At 42.5% G+C, this 21,128-nt stretch overlaps 1 protein-coding gene across 1 annotated transcript in view; it reads left to right on the top strand.

The window, feature by feature from the left end:
* Positions 1-21,128, top strand: part of PPP2CB (protein phosphatase 2 catalytic subunit beta) — an 81,745-nt gene that overhangs the window by 19,059 nt on the left and 41,558 nt on the right. The window lies entirely within an intron of this gene.

The raw sequence follows: 21,128 nt of genomic DNA, 5'->3' as shown, positions 1-21,128 counted from the left end.
ATATACACACACATTTAATCGGCAGTAGTGGCGCAAAATATTTATCTTCTGGTCTTCCCCGCTGTCTGTCGGCTCCACGCTCCCTGACGTGCGCTTGCGGCCCTTGTATAGAAGGGCTGACTAACCTCAGCCATGTATAACTGGCACGCGCGCATGGCGTAGCACGCAACCTCATTATAGAACCAGCTTTACTCTGGTGCAGCACCTCCACCTGTGAGGGATCCCAGCAGAGCGGAAGCAGCCCCTCACAGGACACAATAATAACACCCACGGAGTATAAAATAACGACACCTTTACTGTATTAGCAATTGTTATTTCACAGGATTACTCTCCCTTATGGATAAGATATATGGCACAACTACCACACTCCTCGCAGGGCTTACTTCCCCGAAATGATACCCACCACCGTGTCCCACACCGTGTTCAGAATACTGTGTACCTCACACAGAGTCCCCAATAATACCGCAGTATATTAAGTCCCTTGGTCACTAGTCCAACAGTGTCCCCAAAGAACCCACCCTTATAGGCGTGATCAGTGCCTGGGTATATACCGGTATGTTGGTGCACTTGTTGACCTTTACCTGCCGGGCACTGCAGCACCCAGTCTGATGAGACTTTGCAAAGGATCCGCCGATCCTCTCTCCTACACAGACATCGTCAGGCTGATTCCACAAAGGCAATGTCTCTGTAGTCTCTTCAATGAGGCCTGATCCCAAACCTCTCTTCAGGGAGTTCAGTGTCTGCTGTGTCCCTAATTATATCTAGATACTACAGGGATCCGCTCCCTATGCTAGGGCCTGTCCCTGTAGCAGCCACAAGCTAGAGTTGACACAGGGCCTATCTTGGGCCAGGAGGGGTATTTGCTGGCCTAGTGCAGAGGCTTACTTGCCCTCTGCACGGACCCTCTGTCCCCTACCTCTCCCTGTCACACTCTGGCTGCATGCTCCCTGTGACACACTTCCTTATTCTGCCTGCAGCACTTCTCCAGCTCCTATTGGCTCCCTGGCGTCAGGTGGGACACTTCTAAGGCTAATGGGACTTGTAGTCCCTTCCAAGAGCCTTCCCTGACCAGCCTGGATCTTTTGTCTCTGAACAGATTCTTGAAGAGTTTTCCGGATCCTACTCAAAGAGTCTTGAAGAGCGTTGACTCTAGCATCAGCGGCTGGAACTCCAGCAATATTAGAAGATAAAGGAAGAGAATTAGGGTGATAGCCATAATTTATGAGAAAGGCGACTCTTGGGTGGACTCATTTCTGAGAGAATTGTGTGCAAACTCAGCCCAGGATAATAGATCAGTCTAATTGTCTTGAGTCTCAGAAACAAAACTTCTAAGATACTGTTCTAGTGATTGGTTTACCCTTTCTGTCTCGCCATTCCTTTGCGGGTGGTACCCAGAACAAAAAAGAAGCGAAATATTGAATCTTTGAGAACGCCCGCCAAAGTTTTGACACAAATTGTGATCCCCGGTTGGATACAATAGAAACGGGAACCTCATGTATACGAAAGACTTCTTGAATGTAGATCTCAGCAAGAGTTGCAGAATTGGGAAGGCCCTTGAGGGGTATGAAATGGGCCTGCTTTGAAAAACGATCCACGATGACCAGGATGGTATTCATACCATTTGAAATAGGTAGCTCCATTATGCAATCCATTGATAAGTGGGACCAGGGGCGTTCCGGAATGGGAAGCGGACGTAGCAGACCAGCAGGCTTTTGTCGACCAGACTTATTCCGAGCACAGACTGAACAGGATGAAACAAATTTTTTAATGTCGCTCAGCATCTCGGGCCACCAGACGATACGTCTTGATTAAGTCGGTGGTTCTTCGGATCCCAGGGTGACCGGCTGATTTGGAAGCATGGCCCCACTCGAATCTTTCGACGGAATTTGGTTGCCGCGTAAACACAGCCCTCAGGAACCTCCAGTCCTTCAGGCACCTGCGTCTGTGATTCCAGAATCTTGTCCAAAATGTCGAAAGAGTTAGCAGCGATGATAAATTTAGAAGGGAGAATGGTTTCGGGAACTTCGTCTGACTTGTCCTCGGAAAGGAATTGACGAGACAATGCATCGGCCTTTCAATTCTTAGTACCAGTGTAGACGGATGTTCACAGAGGTACACAAATGGAGTCTTTATAATGTGAAATTATAATAGGCTTTATTGTGCCTTTTCCTTTTCATCAGGAAATCATCCAAACACAGGGGGGGGAACAAAGCTTCTATTCACTTGGGTGTATCTCTAGTGAAAATACCATGCAATTAATTCACAACGCCCTAAGTCAAGCATGTCTCGCAGCCCCAAAACATATAGCATGAAAATAAGCAGATATAAGCAGTCTCTTAATAATGAAAGTCTTATCTGTTAGCTGCTGTATAGTAAGCTTCTCTGCTCTCCTGGAACTGCACCCGTGCGTGCACAGAAAATATCAGCATCCAGGTTTAGAAGTCTTATTTGGTGTCTTGCAATCAGCTATGCTGGGAGAGCTCAAGACATGTGCTGTCTCCAAAGGTCAGCTGTTAACCACCACACTGCTGGATTAGAGGCACATTTGTGAACAGGGATATGTCCCCTGTTACAACCAGGAATATAAGAAATTACATAATTAAATCTTGAGAAGAATAAGGCCCAGCGAGCTTGACGGGAACCAAAGCGTCGAGCGCCCCTATGTACAATAAATTCTTGTGATCGGTAAGAATAAGAATATGTTTTTCGGTACCTTCGAGTAGATGTTGCCATTCTTGGAGTGCCATCTTGATCGCTAAAAGTTCTCCATTACCAACGTCATAGTTGATCTCCGCAGGAGAATTTTTTTGGGAGAAATAACCGCATAGATATAGGTGATCCTGGGGAGAACGTCTTTGAAAGAGCACAGCCCCTGCTGCAACGTCTGAGACATCGACCTCTAATGTGAAAGAAAGAGACGGGTCGGGGTGATGCAGAATGGGGGCGGACGTGAAGTTTTCAGGGATTCAAAAGCAGAACAGGCCTCTGGAGACCAAGAGGAAGGATCGGCATCTTTAAATTTAAAATAATAATTGGCGAAGCCAAGAAATCGCTGGATGGCTTTAAGCGACGTAGGTTGGGGCCAATCCAATACTGCTTTTAATTTCTCAGGGTCCATGGCGAATCCTCTCGGAGATTATATAGCCCAGGAAGGAAGTAGAACTTTGAAACATACATTTCTCCATCTTGGCATAAAGATGATTCTGACGAAGACGAGAGAGTACCAGCTTGGTATGCTGAATATGTTCAGGCAGGGATTTAGAAAAAATGAGAATATCGTCAAGATACACGATGACAAACAAATTGAGAACATCACGAAAAATCTCATTAACAAATTCTTGAAAGACCGCAGGAGCGTTAGAGTCCAAATGGCATTACTAGATACTCATAATGACCATCGGCGGTGTTAAAGGCCGTTTTCCATTCGTCTCCTTCCCTGATGCATATAAGGTTGTAAGCACCGTGGAGGTCAAGTTTTGAGAAAATGTAGACACCTTGTAAGCGGTCAAACAGTTCTGAGATGAGTGGTAAGGGATACCGGTTTTTCTGGGTGATCTTATTTAAACCTCTATTATCAATGCAGGGGCGGAGAGACCATCTTTCTTTTTCACAAAGAAGAAGCCTGCCCCAGCAGGTGAGGTGGAGTTTCTTATAAATCCCTTCTTTAAGTTCTCTTGTATATACTCGGACATAGCACGGGATTCTGGAATGGACAAGGGATAGGATCTGCCTTTCGGGAGAATGGCAACAGGGATGAGATCAATGGGACAATCGAAGGGACGATGCGGGGGAAGGACCTCAGAGCTAACTTTATCAAAGATGTCAAGATATGCAATATAAGCCTCAGGGATTGGGCCCTTAACAGTATCAGCGGTTTCTAAACCGGAAAGAGAAAGAGAAGGGGGAGCACAAGGAATATGACATGCACCAGGCCATCGTATAGGCAGTTTCAGTCCAGTCAACTACACGATTATGCAATTGTAACCAGGGAAGACCCAAGATTACCTGTACCGATGGTGAATGAATGACATCCAGCGAGATTTGTTCCTTGTGTCCATCCTTGGTGGAAAGAGTGAATATAGCAGTCTCCAGGGAGATGAAGGCAGGTTGAAGTGAACGGCCGTCTATCGCTTCGAGTCCTATGGGAGTGGACTTCCTAAGCACTGGAATCCGGTGTTTTATAGCAAAATTCTGATCCACGAAGTTTCCTCCAGACCCAGAGTCGATGAAGGCAAGTGCAGAAATATGAAAGTCCGTACCTTCCATTATGATAGGCAGAAGGATCCTTTTTGACATATTTTCCCTGGAAGGAGGATAAGAAGATATGGTACCCAAAGAAATTCCATCATACCTTATAGGCCGCTGGCGTTCTCCCGGACGCGTAGGACAGCGGTACGCCAAATGACCGGCTAGGCCACAATAAAGACAAAGCCCCTCGCTTCTCCGGCGCTGCTTTTCAGTAAAGGACAACTGGTGAGTACCCAGCTGCAAGGGGTCAGGTGCTTCAGGAACTGGAACAAAAGGAGAACGAGTAGGAGAGAGAGAGATATAGGTACAAGCGTAAGTGTAGTCTGGAGTTCACTTCATCTCTCTTGGAGGCGTTGATCCACCTGTATAGATGTAGAGATCAGATCTTCCATGGCAGTGGGTCTTACACGTGCAGCCAATTGATCTTTCAAGGAGTCTGAGATGCCCTGCCAGAAGGCTGCAGTTAAAGCCTCGTCGTCCCAACCGGTTTCCGCGGCAATAGTTCGAAATTCAAGAGCGTACTTCGCGACGGTCCGGTTGCCCTGGGTGATGTGGAAAAGAGAAGAGGCCACAGTAGCCTCGCGGCCAGGAGTGTCAAAGACCTGCTGAAACTTTTTTTTTTTTGAAAACCAGAAAGTTCTGCGTGAGTTCAGGCATTAACTCCCAGATAGGAGATGCCCAAGCCAATGCGTCTCCGGTTAGCAATAAAATGAAACAAGCCACTTTGGATCTATCGGTAGGGAAGCGAGAAGGGGTTAATTCAAAGTGGATATCACATTGGATTAGAAAGCGTCGGCATCCTAGGGGTTCACCCGCATACGATTGGGTGTCGGAAGACGTGGTTCCTGGGGTATGTTTCCCTCTAGAGTAGAAGCAGTTGTGGTTAGGCCCACCTCAGGGGGTCAATGTTTGTTGGGCTGAGCATACTGTAACGCTTGCGGGAGCCCTCAAACAAGACTTGACCCCGGCACTGAGGTGGGAAGGACTATGCCACACACTCACAGTAGCTGGGGCGGGCCCAGAAGGTGGTTTGTAGCGTTGCTGGGTCTGGGTATGAAGAAAGGGTTAATCCAATACTTGCCGCGGTCCGTGGGTTGGAGAGGTGCACAGAGTTGAAGTCCGTAAGCCTGTGGTCTGGGGTTGGAGAGGTACTCGTAGTCGTTATCCGTAAGCCAGGGGTCAAGAGCCAGAGAGAATCCAAATGCAAAGCCAGGTCGGTACACGAGAGGTTAACTGCAGAGAAAGACAAGACTGGGCTGGACAAGACGGGCACACGCAAAGGCTACACAAAGTTATGCTCAGCAATGAGACTGAGCACTGAGCAGATTCTTATACAGGAAGTGATCAATGGGGCAGGAGGCGGAGCAGAGGCGTGGCCCCAGCGGAGACAGGGATAGTCTGCAGGAAGACAAGGGCTCACAGCAATCTTGACTCGCAGCTGGGTCTCGTTGCGCGACATCACGCGTGCACGCCGTGCGCAGCGGCGGCCCGACTGAGTGGGTGGAGCTAAGGTCTGTGACCTGGTAGAACAGGAGCGGGTGCACGCGTGCTCTGTAAACAGCAGGGGTGCGCGCACCAGCGGGGGGCGGATCGAAGGCAGCAGTCGCTGCAGTACTGGTATGTAGAGAGGAGGGACCGCGCCGCAAGGGACGCAATCCCCGAATCCTCACAGCCAAACAGAGCACAATACTGTAGTACATATCCAGAATGGCAGTATAATACATTCTTGTGAAAAACAAAGTACACCCTCTTTGAATTCCATGGTTTTACATATCAGGACATAATAACAATCATCTGTTCCTTAGACGGTCTTAAAATTGGGTAAATACAACCTCAGATGAACAACAACACATGACATATTACACCGTGTCATGATTTATGTAACAAAAATAAAGCCAAACTGGAGAAGCCATGTGTGAAAAACTAAGTACACCTTATGATTCAATAGCTTGTAGAACCACCTTTAGCAGCAATAACTTGAAGTAATAGTTTTCTGTATGACTATCAGTCTCTCACATTGTGGAGGAATTTTGACCCACTCTTCTTTACAACGTTGCTTCAGTTCATTGAGGTTTGTGGGCATTTGTTTATGCACAGCTCTCTTAACGTCCAGCCACAGCATTTCAATCGGGTTGAGGTCTGGACATTGACTGTGCCATTGCAACATCTTGATTATTTTCTTTTTTAGCTATTCTGTTGTAGATTTGATGGTGTGCTTTGGATCATTGTCCTGTTGCATGACCCAATTTCAGCCAAGCTTTAGCTGTCGGCAGATGGCCTCACATTTGACTCTAGAATACTTTGGTATACAGAGTAGTTCATGGTTGACTCAATGATTGCATGGTTTCCAGGTCCTGTGGCTGCAAAAACAAGCCCAAATCATCCCCGCTCCACCACCGTGCTTGACAGTTGGTATGAAGTGTTTGTGCTTATATGATGTGTTTTGTTTTCGCCAAACGTGACTCTGAGCATTATGGCCAAACATCTTCACTTTGGTCTCGTCTGTCCAAAGGACATTGTTCCAGAAGTCTTGTGGTTTGTTCAGATGCAACTTTGCAAACCTAAGCCGTGCTGCCATGTTCTTTTTAGAGAGGAGAGGCTTTTTCCTGGCAACCCTTCCAAACAAACCATACTTGCTCAGTCTTTTTCTAATTCTCCTGTCATGAACTTTAACATTTAACATGCTAACTGAGGCCTGTAGAGTCTGAGATGTAACTCTTGGGTTTTTTGCATTTTCTCTGAGCATTGCACGGTCTGACCTTGGGGTGAATTTGCTGGGATGTCCACTCCTGGGAAGATTGGCAACTGTCTTGAATGTTTTCCACTTTTGAATAGTTTTTCTCACTGTAGAATGATGGACTTTAAATTGTTTGGAAATGGCGTTATAACCCTTCCCAGATTGATGGGCAGCAACAATTGCTTCTCAGATCATTGCTGATGTCTTTCCTCCTTGGCATTGTGTTAACACACACCTGAATGCTCCAGACCAGCAAACTGCTAAAACTTCGGCTTTTATTGAGGTGGTCACACTTGCTGATGATCAATTAATCAATGGCATTTGATTAGCAGCACCTGTCTGCTACTTTGCATCTTAATTACTATGGAAGCAGTAAAGGTGTACTGCGCCATCCTTTAAACTCTGACTACTGTGCTTACGTATTTCACTTGCATTCAGCTTCTTCGGGGACTCACATGTCCATGTCCTGCTCGCTAATCTTGTATATACATGCATATACCATCTAACATTCTGTTGTATAGCAACGATTGTAACTGTTATGTATACATCTATGTTTATCTTGTATACATACATGTTTAGGTCACGTTTACACATACAATAGAACATTTATAATAATACTGTACTTGCAACATATAAACATTCTCCAAAAAACAGGGGGAAACACGATTAGTACCCAGACTCTTTATCCCACTGAATATTCAAAAGTGTGTTAAGCAGGGGGGGGGGGGTTAAATTAGCCACAGGATATTTAAACTCCTCCCAAACTTAGCTACTTAATATAAAATAATATTATTTCTATATCGATTATCTCCCCTTTTGAAGAAGTTTATTTTAATAAGCCAATATACTATAGTTAATGATAGGTAATCATTTCGTTTACCTATCCTTATATGCTTATTTAGGGATTTGGACAGTCCCTTAGCACTATTAGCACCCAATGATAATCTGCACTTTGGTTCTTGGTTTAAGTTTTTTTTTTAATTTTTTTTTATTGATTTATTTTTTAACCACTGGAGCACCGTTCTTACTCGCCTTAATATTTTTTATTTAAACCATTAAAATGACCAGCAAATTATCACTGGAATCGTAGAAATAAAACATCAAAATAAAATGTTTTTATATATAGAACCTCAACTGGCATAAATATATCTCGTCATAAGACCATGAGATATTAATAAGTACTTTAAGGAATCTGGCACATCGGGTTAATTTTAGGTTACCTTAAAAATATGTGACTTGTTTTTATGGTTGGTCACTGACACTGTTTGGTTCTGTGTAGATCAAGGAGTAGGGTTTTCTGGGGTCAAGGTCAATGCCTGGGTTTGCAAGAGGCGTGGGGGGTGGGGGGGGGGGATTTTAGAATAAAGACCCTGCAACTGAGATATATGGGATGGGATTTTAACAAAGGGAGTGCCAATGCTATGGCATGTAAAATCTAATTTTCCACTCAAGACCTTGAGAACCCAAATATATGGTGATGTATGTTTGGGACTTCTGCTTATTTGATCCTTTTATTTGATTAAACTGTCTGCATTTATTGTACTGTACATAATACAATAAAATAATACTGGTAAAAAGGGGTGGAACACTAGGTGTGGCAAGCAAATAACAGGGGGAGAAAAAATAAATTGGATGGAGGAAAAAGATTTTTTTACAGGCTGTTTTATGGACCAACTGTTTCCTGAACAGGGTGTTCTCTGCTGCTGATTTTCTGGTATTTGTATACTGTGGCTTGAAAACTGGTATCTGGTAATACAGGGGTTTTTTTTGTGGACCATCACACAGGCAACCCTGCGGGAAGTACTGCGGTGGATTAGAACTGACTTGAAGATGGAGTTTCCCGAGACTTTGCCCCCCTTTATTAATTTCCCTTGTTTTTGAGCATTTTTTCCACGCCTTATCACCTCCAATTTTTTTTCCCCATCCGAATGTTTTTTTTGTTTTTTTTCTCCCTCTGTTATGTGGCTTGCCTCCCCCTAGTGTGTTCCACCCCTTTTTACCATTATTAATTTTTCTACCTTGTTGCCTTATCCTGCAGCCACCTTTAGTGGGACTAAGCCAAGTATTCATTGTTTTCATTATTACGCCTTCAAAGCCTTACATAGTTGCAGTGTCTTTCTCTTCCCAGTCTGCAGTTTCCCTCGGGTTTGTTGTGTTACTGTTACTATGGGACTTGGGTGTCCCTCTGGGTTCCATGCGCCTCGTAATTCCGCTCTGCAACTCTTTCTTTGGTGTGTTGATTCTCACCACTACTATCTTATAAAATTGCATCTGGTTTTAAAATATTCCAATGCTTCCTCAATATTTTATTAATCTGAAAAGATTCCTTATTGAATTGAGTGAAAGGAACAAAGTTCTGCAAGGGTTTCTCACTTGGCTGTGTTATTTAACATTATTGCTCTGTCTAAACTGCCTGTTTACTCTTTGACTGCCTTTAATTCCTCCAAGTTATATTCTCTATGTAAGAATTTATTTTCTAGTGTAGGAGCCTGTTCATAGTAAATCTCGTTTCGTACAGTTTCTCTCCTAATACTTGAATGAAGAACATAGGTAGATAAGGGAATAAACCCCTAATGTGGTGCTTCAAATTGGTGTCGGTATTGAGGACTGTTTAATCCTCAGTGTAGCAGTGGTAGGGCAGATTTGCCAATGTTTGAGGTGATGGAGGAGAGCAGCGGAGTGTGTACCCCTAGATAGGAGATAATAACTTCTTTTGGGCACAGTAAGGCACAATCTGGATAGCCGTGTAAGAAAAGTGATCTCTAACCTGACCGGAGTGCTTCTCCCATCCGGCGGTTCCTTCTGTGGCGGATCACGTGTTCCCGGCGGGTCCTCGAGCAGGGAGTGCAGGGACTCGTGTAGCTGGCTCGTGTAGTGCCTTGAATGAAGAACAGAATTATTGCGGTCAACGTCTTTGAAATAAGGTTTTACTACAGTACTTGCTTTCATATCTTTGTATAAAGTCCAGAAATTCGATTTACATTTTTATTGTACTTAAAAGTAAAGTTTAGGTTGAGAGAATTTCTCAGAAAATGTGAATCAACAGTTCAAAAGGAACCTCTCAACATAATGTTTCTTATTATATTCGGCGATTTGCACTGGACAACAATAATTCAAAGAATAAAAACGTTCCTCCAGTATAGCAGCACGGCAAGATTTGTGCACACTCGGCGGTATTTAATTACAAATCTTCCATAGGTCAGTTTATAAATGCAGTCTGGATAAAGGAGTTCAGTGTACCATCTACTTCTTGGTTTGTAGAGGCTCCCCTGTTGGTCATGACCTTCATTCCAATGTATGACTGACTGAATTCTGTAACTATTGATCTGAAATTGTAAATGGATGAAGAAACGGAGAAAAAAAAGGGTGTGTGTTCATTTGTGCAAGAAAAATCTATATTCAAACAAAATAATTATGCCCCAATTTGAATGCAATTTCTTCAATAATACAATCGATTTGTTTCACAAATGGTTTTGATCCTTTATCAATATTTTCCTAATTGCTGTTCATCCTTGTTCATGATCAATACTCATATGGAGTGAGAAAACAGTGCATATTGCCCCACATGTAACTTTCTTTTTCCTTGTGACCTGTTCAAAACCTGTGTGGAAACTTGAGTATGATGGGAGTGAAATTCAAACTTGTATGATTACATACTGTAGACCCATTTTTTTCAATCATTGAATTGATTCCTGAAATTATTGGTCTCCCAGGTGGGGGCTTTAAATGTATGAGTATTTGGTATAAAATGAAGGTGTTTTGGTGTGTCTGTTAAATGAAAATGTAAACGCTGCATCGTCTAAAATGCCCAATTTGTTACCTTTTTATTCAAAATTATTTATAATTCTGTCGGAGAATCCTGGGTTGGATTAGTTTTTTAAACCAGATAAATCCGAAAAGCATTCATAATCATTCTCAGATTCTTATAGATAATTTGTGTAACTCATGATCATCAATGCTCCCCCCCCCCCACACACACTTGTCCACTTGTTTAATTACTATATTTTAATTATTTTCCAATTGATATAAATCTTCAAATTATTTTGATTGACTGAATTTGCGATTCTTCTTGGCTAATGTATCCAAATTATACTTTGAGGTTTGTATGTGTAAAGCATAATTTCCTCTTACAGTTTTTTGTTTTAATAAATGCAACAGTTCCTTTACGGCAATGTAATTGTCTAAACTGCCATTGGATCTACTCTCCTGTGATCGAACAGTGATGATCCTGCTTCCCAGGGCACCCAATTTGGCTGCCTATTTCAAGAGGAAAGGATATGGCTTCCGAAATAGTTGCTATAGCATTAAAAATCATTGAAAAGGGTATAGAGAGTGGGATAGTATTTTTGAAAAAGTATTTTGAATGAAATGCTGCTTTGAAACCTATTTTGATCCAAATTTAATTGTAAAAAATGTATTTTTTTTTTTTTTTAACTTAAATGTTTATTGTTTTTTCAGGCGGAGATATACAGATATAAAATATTAAAGGGTTGATGCATTAAACAAAAGAGGATGGGGAGGAGGGGGGAAGGAACAGCACAGAGGTCTATCAACATATTTTACCGGGAAATAAAGAGATAAGACCCTATCGGTAAAATCTTGTGGAAGAGGGTGTAGGGGTGGGCACCAAAAAGAAAAACGAATGGGGAGATACATCACAGTTGCAGATAACTTAATATTTAATATTTAGCAAAGTGTTTACTTAGGTTGTGGGATCTTTATATACAGGCATACCCCGCTTTAAGGACACTCACTTTAAGTACACTCGCGAGTAAGTACATTTCGCTCAATAGGCAAACAGCAGCTCACGCATGCGCCTGTCAGCACGTCCTGAACAGCAATACCGGCTCCCTACCTGTACCGAAGCTGTGCACAGGCGGGGAGGCTATAGAGCCTGTTACACGTGTGTTATTTACATCAGTTATGCACGTATATGACAATTGCAGTATAGTACGTGCATCAAAAGTGGGGAAAAGGGAGTGCTTCACTTTAAGTACATTTTCACTTTAAATACATGCTCCGGTCCCATTGCGTACGTTAATGCGGGGTATGCCTGTAGTGTCTTCAAATTCTGCTATTGAGACTCTCTGGGGGGGGGGGGGGGGTCTGGACTTTGCTTAAAAAATAAATAAAAAATGCTAGTGTTGTAGAAGTTATTGAGGGATTTAGGATTATTTTTATTCAGAACATATACTATAGCTTAAGTCCAAACCTTTTCGTATCTTTGTAGAGTCTGAGAGTGCCAAAAGTGACCTTGCTGGTATGGCCTACCACAGCAAACATATGTAGTACCCGTTATAAGACTGCGCCTCTGACCATCTGACATCCTCGTCAGGTATTGGCTATTCTGGGTTAGGGGGCAAAGGGAAAAAACAAAAACGGATGAGGGTGGGGGCAAAACCGAAAAAGAGTGGGCATGGATGTGTCTCCGGAGAGACGGTGCTAATGCTCACCTGCCATTGGGAATAAAATCTGGGGATGGGGGAGAACAGAAAAAAAGACTAGGGCAACTGTGTCTTCCTTGACACAGATATATTTGGAGGGTGGTGGCCAAGACTCCGTTAACATAGTACAATAATTACTCCAAAGTGGGATATGGATCTATAGTTCGACTTAGAGGTTGGTCTTGGCTTCGGGAGTCTTTTTCACTGGGGAATCTGCGTGGGGGATGTTCTCGTGGGAATCATGGACCAAGATTGTTCTAGGTTCTAGGGACGGAGGGCTCCCACATCACTATTCAAGTCCGGATGAAGGGGAACTCAGGCCTAGACGTTTGAGGGAAGGCTTTGCCATCATCCAGGTTCCTGAGTGTCTGTGGGCTTACATTTTAATTACTGATAGTCCAAAAGGGCATGCCCATCTGTATTTGATATTGCGGTCTCTTAATTTCGCTGTCACCTCGCTGGAGATTAATTCTTTTAGCACGTGTGGAACGCTCCAGATCTGCGTATATCTGTAGGGGTATATTTTGAAACTTGAGGTCTCTGGATCCTCTCATCACCGTGTTGAAAGCTTCCTTTGTTTTGAAGTAGTAGGATCTCAACACCATGTCACTTGGTCTGTCTCCTAGTTGGGGGTCTTGATCTTAGCATCAGATCTTTTGTAGCATCAGGAAGGGCAGATGTTGGCCATTTGCTCATGAACCCCAATGTCCGTTACATATTCTGGGATCCCCCGGATTCGGAGATTATTGCGGTGGTCTCTATTCTCCGCATCTTCCTGTCTCTTTGTCTAGAAGTTGGGATTTCACATCTTTGAGCTCGGCGTCCATCAGAGATTGCCTGGTGACTGTGGCGTCGACCTTAGATTCCAAGGAACTAGTACGTTCCCCAAGGGAAGATAGTTCTTCTTTGGGATCCTTCACTACTGCATTTGTGTTTCTATTTAGTTAATAATAGCATGTTCTTGTACAGCGCTGCTAGTTTTACGTAGCACTTTTCAGAGACATTTTGCAGGTGCAGTCCCGTGGAGCTTACAATCTATATTTTTTGGTGCCTGAGGCACAGGGAGATAAAGTGACTTGCCCAAGGTCACATGGAGCTGACACCGGGAATTGAACCAGGTTCCCCTGCCTCAAACTCGGTGCCAGTCAGTGTCTTTACTCACTGAGCCACTCTTTCTCCGTCATTAATATTAAGAAGATAAGTAGATCATCCTTTGTATAAAGATTTTCTATCTCCACCCCTGGTCGAGAGTCGAAATGTTCCACTGGGGCTTCCCTTCCAACTCCTCCTGCTGTGGTGACAGTTGACCATAATTTTTAAAGTATTCTCGGAACTCGCTCTGGTTCTTTCTCTTTTTAATGGTTCTAACTCCTTTCGAGGCCATGGTAGATGTAACTTGCACGAGATGAGATTTATTTTTAGAAGGTTAAGCCGTGCCGATTTGCTTTGGCCCTCAAGTCTCACGGCACCCTCTGAGCCAGCACTGATTGGGCTATTCTAAGCGAACAGGTCTTTTTGTGGAGGGGTACTTGTTACTTTGCGAGGGATCGCCAGTTTTGGCCATTTTTTTTTTTTGCTTGTCAGATTGTCCTTTCCGCCCTCTCTTATTCTTTTACCCACAGATATGGGGAGGAATGGGTGTTGCAGCACTTTAGAGGTTTGCGCTGGCTATCCCGAGTATTGGAGATATTCTGGATAGTCCCAGGGCCTGGACCTCACCAAGTCACTGAGTGATTGTCTCTGGGGGAGGAGGGGGGCAGCTCGGCAGTCTACTAGAGGCCCCAGTCGGGCCTCAGGGGGAGAGAGAGACAGGTCTAGGCTTCCTCAAGCAGCTTTTTTGAGGGGCACGAGAGCAAGAACGCCACCTCCCCGCGCCTCGGGAGTCGCCTCCGCACTGACCACAGCCGGGCGCCCCCTTCAGCCCTTGATCGGGGATTCCCAACAGGCAGCCCTCCTCCGTGCCGCGTTGCGCCTTACCCCTCCTCCGGTCCCTCTAACATTAGACTGGTGGGTTAAGTGAATGTTGATGGCCGCAATTCCGGCCTCAGTCTCCTGGCTCCCGCTCGCCTAGAGCTCTCACCTGTGATGGTGCCAGGGTTCGTCCCAGTCCCGCCTTAGGTCTGAGGACGATCTGCCTTGTTGGAGTCTTCCCGTTGGCACCAGGTCCCTTAGCAGCACCCGGAGTGCTCAGTTCATCCCGACTGCATGTGTCCGGCGGCCATCTTGGGAGTCTCTGGAGCTGTTGTTTTGAGATCTCCCTTCCAGACTGTCGCCTGGTGATTTGGTGAGCTAGTCTCCCTCTTAGGCACGTTCTTTAGTGCCGTGCGCGCGCGCGGAATTTTAGTTGGCTAACGTCAGTCAGCCTTTCTATAGAAGAAGGCCCGCGCGCACGCACTGTGGGGAGACGACAGACGGCATCGAAGATGAAGAAATTCATCTTTTCGCGCCGCTACCGGCTCTGAAGTGTGTGTGTCTGTGTGTCTGTGTGTCTGTGTGTCTGTGTGTCTGTGTGTCTGTGTGTCTGTGTGTCTGTGTGTCTGTGTGTCTGTGTGTCTGTGTGTCTGTGTGTGTCTCTCAATGATTGCGGAAAAATAAAAAATTATTAAACTTTTATTTTCTTTAAAAAATCTTGCTTAGGTCTTCCTTTCACTCACACAACCCATGCACACACATACACAACCCATGCCTACACACACACACACATACACATACACATACACAGCTCCCTGCTCTATAAACATGAAAAGCTTGCGGCACGTGCACACGCGTTCGCATAGGCACGCACGGCTGCATGCTGTATATAACAGCTCTTAGGAGCTGAAAATGTAGCTTTTTAAGGCGTTTTACTGCCCAAGATTCTGAGCTGACTTGCCACCGCTCAGCTCACAGTCCTGGCCACGCCCCCGTAAAAAAAATATTTTTTTATGTTATATATATATTTGTGTGTGTGTGTGTGTGTATTCCAATGCACAGCCGGCACACCATTTGCAAGTAAATAAGTTTTGGTGCTTATCCCATAAAGCAATTACAGACTATACGATACCGGTTGCAACACGGCATCAAGGGACAGCACGCAGGTAAGTAAATCATACATTTTCTATATTTGATAGAAGACACAAAAACCGACGTTTCGGTCCCCCAGTGGGACCTTTTTCAAGGTGGTGAGATTTATGATTTACTTACCTGCGTGCTGTCCCTTGATGTCGTGTTGCAACCGGTATCGTATGGTCGGTCTCTCTCTATCTATCTATCTACAGTGGCGGCCGGGCTGACTAATGCGGCCACCGCACGGGAAACTCCGTTTTTAAACGGAGAACGGACTTGCGGCTAGCCCGCTACGATCCCGGCCAGCTCCCGGCAAGCTTTAGACTGAGCTTAGCCGGGACAGTATCTATCTATATAATGCAGCAAGCTTAAGCCTATAGGGAGCCATGTTAAAAATGGTTTTGAAGCAAAAGGTGACACTGTGTGCTCGTTTGCATGTCATTTCCCAGAATCCCTTGCTGCAGTGAAAGTGCTGTGTGATAATGGTGAAAGGCAGGGTTGCAGACCTGTCTAAGACATGCAAATGAGCATACAGTAATATTTCCATTTGGAATCAATAAATTTTAAATAATGTGGACATATGGTAGGGGCAATTGTGAGGTGTTTTTTTTTTTCATTTTAATTTTTAATTTTTTCATTTTTAACTTGAGCTTGCTCTAATTGATTCAGTATCATTTCGGTTAAAGATTACCTTAGAATCCACTACTTTATCATTTTCTGCCTAGGCTGCACTAGTTCCTCTCTTAGCATTTATAGTCCTTTTACTCCTTAATGGCGAGGCAATGTAAATTTGTCCCCTCAGCTTTGGGATCTATTACTGGGAGACCATTTGGGCATTTCTTTCATGGGAGGGGTGGTCTTTTCTCCCTTGCATTCTTGGGTGCCTTGGGAGACTGTTAATCCAAAGCTTATCTTTTTATGATTTCTTTGTGAGGGCAATTTTAACTTTTATTAACTTAAAATTAATATATTAATTTAATTTAACTTAATTTAACTTAACTTATATATAGAGTAAACCCTTTTACACGTTGTTTCTAATTTTCAAGTTCCCACATGTGAATGCATATAATACCTGAATAAGACAGTTTGGTTTAAACAAAGCAATGTACACTTTATTTAGAAAAAATCCTGCGGGAGGTAAGCGGAGCACAGCAGAGCAAATGCAGGGGCTAAACACCAAAATGAATAAAAGTCCTTTATTGCATGATCGACATCATGGTAAGTGGTGAGTAAAAATCTCTTACGCGTTTCAGGCGTCTGCCCTTTATCAAAGAGAACTATTCAACACACTGCAACTGCCCGTCTGATATAGGTTAATCCCTGCTTCCAGCTGATCTCAATGGGATGATTTTCGCGCTAGAACGTCAGGCTACAATCTCATTGGCTGTCTGGTGCAGCCAATGGGATGAATGAACCCTTGTACTGCGTGTGTGATGTGCAGGAGATGTTTCAGATCAGCAGAGCTGCTGCAGTGTGTATGAAAGAAAGCAACAATATTGTAAGACAACATTAAACACATATTAAAAACAATGTATCTATATAGTGAAACAATCTACTCGGCTGAAATGGTGGTAAGGAGGTAACAGATGCAGAGGAATAATGCATATCATATACCACGGATATTGATAATAGTAGGCTGTTAAAAAAGATTTTTTCTTCTTAATGTAAAACAGCAGTAGGAACCTGATTTTAATATAGTAATAGCTGTATATTAGTTGTTCATTGATTAGACTTATAAGCTCTTCTAAATAATAATCATACAATCAGAATTCCTAATATGTCCACCCTATATAGGGAGTTAATGGAAAGAGGCATAGTACACTTATTGTCATATACATATATATGTACAGAACAGAAAATACAGAAATAGGTGATGTACATTCATATATATAGATATTCTATTTATTCCACATTAAGAAGATCATATTCTTTCCTTGTTTAACAACTTCATTTTTGTGAAACAACACTTAGAAATCACCCATTTCATTGACAATCCTATACAGCTATATATGTTTAGACAGTTCTCATACATTTTATTTGTTACATTTACAGTTTATTTGGGGACATTAATGTCCTTAGTCATACCCTGCCATATAGTGTAACTGTATATGCAGGTAATATGTCTATATACAATTTAATTATGTTTTTGTATGCAAAGGTAGTCAGTGAAAAAGTAGGGAAAAGATCCCCAGTACCGTGCTCAGCTAAGTGGTATTCCTTGTAGAAATGATAGTAGGTATATGTCATATGATCAATAACAAGTTGGACATGCCGTCTTATGAAGCATGTAAACCGTGTGTTCCATACAGTTAACCCTTACTCCTCTATGGCGGGCGGGACCTGTATCTAACGGTAAAATCAGTGTAAAATATCTGATTACCTAAGAACAGTATAATGTCCCCCTTAGGAGGTATGTGGGTACAAGGAACATTAGCCCCAGAACGCAGGTAAGCGGACTGGGGTACTCACGGTTGGCAGATATCAGCTGTTCCTTAGGCGTGCGTCACGCTGATGATAAACAGTAGAAAAAATCCTGCGGGAGGTAAGCGGAGCACAGCAGAGCAAATGCAGGGGCTAAACACCAAAATGAATAAAAGTCCTTTATTGCATGATCGACATCATGGTAAGTGGTGAGTAAAAATCTCTTACGCGTTTCAGGCGTCTGCCCTTTATCAAAGAGAACTATTCAACACACTGCAACTGCCCGTCTGATATAGGTTAATCCCTGCTTCCAGCTGATCTCAATGGGATGATTTTCGCGCTAGAACGTCAGGCTACAATCTCATTGGCTGTCTGGTGCAGCCAATGGGATGAATGAACCCTTGTACTGCGTGTGTGATGTGCAGGAGATGTTTCAGATCAGCAGAGCTGCTGCAGTGTGTATGAAAGAAGGCAACAATATTGTAAGACAACATTAAACACATATTAAAAACAATGTATCTATATAGTGAAACAAACATGCAACTTTTGCAAATACGCACTCCCCATTAAAACAATTAAAAACATCTTCACGGGACAAAGACATAGGATAAATTCATTTTTAACTTGTAACTCCAACTATGTTGTCTATGTTCTCAAATGCGCATGTGGTTCTAGTTATATTGGAAGGACTATAAGACCACTAAAGATAAGAATTAGGGAACATATCAGAACAATTAGAAATAAAGATGACAACTACCCAGTGGCCAGACACTTTAACAAATGTGTACAAGGCTCGATAGAGCATTTAACATTCAGTGCTCTGGAACATATCCCTGTTCATCCTAGAGGAGGAAACAGAGAGTCACTCCTTAACCGTCGAGAAATGCACTGGATCTATACCCTTGGGACATTGGCCCCCAAGGGTATGAACATCGACTGGGAGTTGAAACACTTTCTAATTTAAATACTCTCTAATTTAAATCAAATTCTAATCAAACACTATATGTTATATAAACATCAATAGCATACAGCATATCTACACCACTACAACACAACAGGTTTGACACACTAAGGATACAAAAACATAATTAAATTGTATATAGACATATTACCTGCATATACAGTTACACTATATGGCAGGGTATGACTAAGGACATTAATGTCCCCAAATAAACTGTAAATGTAACAAATAAAATGTATGAGAACTGTCTAAACATATATAGCTGTATAGGATTGTCAATGAAATGGGTGATTTCTAAGTGTTGTTTCACAAAAATGAAGTTGTTAAACAAGGAAAGAATATGATCTTCTTAATGTGGAATAAATAGAATATCTATATATATATGAATGTACATCACCTATTTCTGTATTTTCTGTTCTGTACATATATATGTTTATGACAATAAGTGTACTATGCCTCTTTCCATTAACTCCCTATATAGGGTGGACATATTAGGAATTCTGATTGTATGATTATTATTTAGAAGAGCTTATAAGTCTAATCAATGAACAACTAATATACAGCTATTACTATATTAAAATCAGGTTCCTACTGCTGTTTTACATTAAGAAGAAAAAATCTTTTTTAACAGCCTACTATTATCAATATCCGTGGTATATGATATGCATTATTCCTCTGCATCTGTTACCTCCTTACCACCATTTCAGCCGAGTAGATTGTTTCACTATATAGATACATTGTTTTTAATATGTGTTTAATGTTGTCTTACAATATTGTTGCTTTCTTTCATACACACTGCAGCAGCTCTGCTGATCTGAAACATCTCCTGCACATCACACACGCAGTACAAGGGTTCATTCATCCCATTGGCTGCACCAGACAGCCAATGAGATTGTAGCCTGACGTTCTAGCGCGAAAATCATCCCATTGAGATCAGCTGGAAGCAGGGATTAACCTATATCAGACGGGCAGTTGCAGTGTGTTGAATAGTTCTCTTTGATAAAGGGCAGACGCCTGAAACGCGTAAGAGATTTTTACTCACCACTTACCATGATGTCGATCATGCAATAAAGGACTTTTATTCATTTTGGTGTTTAGCCCCTGCATTTGCTCTGCTGTGCTCCGCTTACCTCCCGCAGGATTTTTTCTACTGTTTATCATCAGCGTGACGCACGCCTAAGGAACAGCTGATATCTGCCAACCGTGAGTACCCCAGTCCGCTTACCTGCGTTCTGGGGCTAATGTTCCTTGTACCCACATACCTCCTAAGGGGGACATTATACTGTTCTTAGGTAATCAGATATTTTACACTGATTTTACCGTTAGATACAGGTCCCGCCCGCCATAGAGGAGTAAGGGTTAACTGTATGGAACACACGGTTTACATGCTTCATAAGACGGCTTTTCCAACTTGTTATTGATCATATGACATATACCTACTATCATTTCTACAAGGAATACCACTTAGCTGAGCACGGTACTGGGGATCTTTTCCCTACTTTTTCACTGACTACACTTTATTTAGTATTTTGCATACTCCATGAGTATTGTGCTCCTGATATTTAAGAATACTGTAAGACTTATTGGAAAGTCTATTTGAAGCAGCAGCACCTCAAATTAAAGGGTCTGTATTTGAATTCTAATTCAATTGTATTCACTTTAGCCATGTGAAGTTTGGTAGCGCTTTGAATTTGTATCAATATTTATCCATAATATGAAACAAGTTAATTTTACAATGAAAAATGTGATTGCAGGACAGAGAAAAAGTCTAGTTTGTAAACTATATTATGGCAAAAAAATAAATGGCTACATTTCAGTAGAAAATGACAACTACTGTATCCATTTTCTAATGGTCTTAGTGAAAAGAAGCAACCCTGCTACTATTCATACCATTTACAAGTAATTGCTGTAAAACCACATTCATCTTCAATACACTCTATTAGCTGCAATTACACTCTGACATAGCATAACATTACTGTCTGCTCCAGTAAAAATAGCAGCTCTTACAGGAATTGACTATTTTTGGTATTGTGCATTCTTGCTGATGAAAGTGGTGTTGTAAGTTGGTAAAAAGGCCTTTGAACAAGCAATCTATTTTTGATGTAACATTTTTTTTTTAGCATCATATTTGACATAGCAGGCCAGTTTGCTGAAGGTCTTGCTAGGACAAAGTACATAATGTATTTCAGAACTGAAGTCCATCACATTCAGAACTGAAGCCAAAGTGCAGAAAAATACAAATAAATAAAGAAAACATATACAAAGGTATATA

The sequence above is a fragment of the Ascaphus truei genome, chromosome 1 (genome assembly GCF_040206685.1).
Source record: "Ascaphus truei isolate aAscTru1 chromosome 1, aAscTru1.hap1, whole genome shotgun sequence".
Classification (NCBI taxonomy): Eukaryota; Metazoa; Chordata; class Amphibia; order Anura; family Ascaphidae; genus Ascaphus; species Ascaphus truei.
This window is presented reverse-complemented; position numbering and strand designations above follow the sequence as displayed.